The sequence below is a fragment of the Suncus etruscus genome, chromosome X (genome assembly GCF_024139225.1).
Source record: "Suncus etruscus isolate mSunEtr1 chromosome X, mSunEtr1.pri.cur, whole genome shotgun sequence".
NCBI classification, from domain to species: domain Eukaryota; kingdom Metazoa; phylum Chordata; class Mammalia; order Eulipotyphla; family Soricidae; genus Suncus; species Suncus etruscus.
In genome coordinates this window covers 119,963,882-119,967,470 of record NC_064868.1, presented here as the reverse complement: position 1 = coordinate 119,967,470, position 3,589 = coordinate 119,963,882, and positions in this window count along the sequence as shown.

The window sequence follows — 3,589 nt, the reverse complement described above, 5'->3', positions numbered from 1 at the left end:
TGTGTCCCTGATAATTAGTGACGTGGAACTTTTTGTGCTTTTTGGCTATCTGTATTTCTTGTCTGAGGAAATGTCCATTCATTTCTTCTCCTCACTTTTGGATGGGATTAGTCAATCCTAATTCTTGACAATACATACAATTTTCACCTTTTTAGGTAGTCAAGGGAACAATATTATGTTTTTCATGAGCCTTCAGGGCTTTGATTGACCTCAGAATGAAATAATCCATATGCTAAAATGATCTATTTTGAAAAGACCTGTTATAAATAGTTTGGTATATGATATACCTGTGTAAAATGGGTCCCTTTACCACATTATTTGCAATGACATGGGCATTGAACATATTGATTATAAATATTCATCATAAATACTTGTCCTCATTATGAAAACTTATCATAAAACCATCTCTACCTGGCTTATATAAGTACTATATTGCTTTATTTAGAGCAGGGGTCTCAAACTCAATTTACCTGGGGGCCGCAGAAGGCAAAGTCGGATCTTTGAGTGCAAAGTCAGTAGTAGCCTTGAACATTGGAAGGTGTGACCCAAACAACTAAAACAAAGCAAAACAAAAAAAGATTCCTTTAGGGCAGGGCCACAAAATATTATACGGAGGGCCGTTTGCGGGCCACAAGTTTGAGACTCCTGATTTAGAGTGTTCCACTTGACATTTATGAGTTGATCCCCAATCCACAAGTTAAGAGAATTCATAGTGACTTTTATTAATCTACTAGTCTTTTTGCTGCCTGGGGAATAACATAAGTATCTGGGTCACATGTAGCCATAGGAATTGTTCCATAATAGTTGTATCATAGTCTTTTACAAATATGGTCTCTTACTCTATAGCACTCTGTACCAAGAATCTCTTCACTCCCAATTAGAAAGTCTCATAATCTACTTCAGTAAAAACTCGGTAAATTTATCATATGAATTTATAAAATAAAATTATTTTATTCAAAGGTCTTTTTTTCTGCCGTTTTATAGTTTTGTTCTTCCTTTGCATTGACTGATGAACTTAAGAAATAAATCAAAAGCTGAAGAGATAGAATGGGAGAAAAACTTGAGTATGGTCAGTTTGGGTTCTATTCAGTTCAACATATGTACTCCTGAGCACATACAAGGGGAACTTCTGAGGACAGAGCCAGGAATTGCTCCTCAGAACACCAGTGGTGTGACACCTAATAAATAAAATATGCATATTTTATAAAATGCCAAAAGCTATTAAAAGGTAAATTTTACTGTCCACAAAAATGTGATACTATAACCAAAATGAAAACCCAGGCTGACTCAAGCATGAGTTTAATTTAGCATCACACCCCAACCTAGCACTTTTTTTTGTTTTATTTTTGGGTCACACTGGCAGTGTTTAGGGGTCAGTCCCAGTGATTCTTTTTTTTGGGGGGGTTCACACCCAGCAGCATCAGGGGTTGCTCCTGGCTCTACACTCATAAATCGCCCCTGGCAGGCTCGGGGGACCTTATGGAATGCCAGGATTCGAACTACCGTCCTTCTGCATGCAAGGCAAATGCCTTACCACTGTGCTCTGTCCATCTCCAGTCCCAGTGATTCTTAAGGAATAATGCAGTACCAGGGATTGAATGCGGGACTTCAACATTCAATGCATATTTTTCAATTTTTTGAGTCATCTCCCAGCCTATATGTGTCATCTTTTTTCTTAGATTACATTTACCTACTCATCTAATAAACGAACACATCAGTGATTGTATTCATTTCTAAGTTACATATTTTTATCATATTTACATATTTTTGGACCGTAATCAACTGTTCTCAGGGGACCATGTACTGCTGGGTATTGAACCCAGGGATCCTGTATGTAAAATATGTTCATTAGGCCTTTGAGTCATCATATTTGCTTCCATTGGTAGATTTTTATTTTTAATAATATATTTATTTAAGCACCATGATTACATACATGTTTGTAGTAGGTTTCAATCATTAAAAGAACACCCCCTTCACCAGTGAAACCTTCCCACCACCAATACCCCTCATCTCCCTCCTTCCCTACCACCTGCCCGTCTTCTAGTCAGGCATTCTATTTCTCTTACTACCACTGCTATGTAGTTGTTAGTGTAGTTATTTCTCTGATTGCACTCAACCACTCTGTGATAAGCTTCATATTATGGGCTGGTACTTTCAAATCTCATCTCTATGGTCTCTGGGTATTATTACCATACTGTCTTTTATTTTTCTTCAATACCACAGATGAGTGAGACTATTCTGTGTGTCTCTCTCTCCCTCTGACTTATTACACTCATCATATTAGCCTCCATGTCCATCCATGGATAGGAAAATGTTATGACTTCATTTTTTTCTAACAGCTGCATAGTATTCCTCTGTGTATACGTACCTCAGTTTCTTTACCCACTCATCTGTTGTTGGGCATCTGGGTTATTTTCAGATATTGGCTATTGTAAATAGCACTGCAATGAACATAGGAGCACAGGAGGAATTTTTGTATTGTTTTTGTGTTCCTAGGGTATAGAAGTGATATTACTGGATCATATAAGAGCTCAATTTTCAGTTTTAAAGGAATATCCATTTTGTTTTCCAGAAAATTGGATGAGAAGGCATTCCCACAGCTGTGAATAAATAGTTCCTTTCTCTCTGAATCCACGCCAGTACTGGTTGTTCTTATTCTTTGTGGTGTGTGCTAGTCTCTGTGGCATGAAATAACACCTTATCATTGTTTTGATTTTCATCTCCCTGATGATTAGTGGTGTGGAACATTTGTATGTGCTTTTACACCATTTGTATTTGTTCTTTGAAAAAATGTTCATTTCTTCTCCTTATTTTTGATGGTTTTAGATATTTTTTCTTGTTAAGTTCTGTCAGTACCTTGTATATATTAGATATTTGCTCCTTATCTGATGGGTATTGAGTGAATAGTTTCTCCCATTCCAAGGATGGCCTTTGTATCCTCCTCACTATTTCCTTTGAGGTGCTGAAGCTTCTCAGATTAATGCATCCCACTTGTTTATCTCTGCTGTTGCCATCTTTCAGCTCTGTGGGGTTGTTTATTATAGTTTCGCTTTCATCTTCCTAATTACGTGTATATAGAAAAGCCATGGTCTGTTGCATATTACTTTTGTTGTCTGTGGTTTTACTAGAGCAATTAGTTCTAGAAGCTTTTTAATATCTTTATGATTTTCTTAATATTGTATCATATCATCTGCAAATAGTGCTATTTTGACTTCTTCCTTTCTTATCTAGAAGCCATTGGTATCTTTTACTTACCTAATTGTTATGACAAGTACTTTCAGTACTTGCATAGTATGTACATAGTACATACTGCATAGAAATGTCAAGAGTTTGCAACCTTATCATGTGCCTGTTCTTAGAGGCTTTCAGTTTTTCACATTGAGTATAATGTTTGCCCTACACTTGTAAGTGCTTTTTTCTTTACTTTTGTAGATTTATTAAAACAAACAATTCTATACTTTTTGGTATAACATTAGCACCTTCCCAAATAATATACTGAATTAATTTTCCCATAGTCCTAATTTATGTAAGAATTGTATAGAAATGTTAAATATACTTATAAAAATCATGTAGACTAAAATTGTAAGAT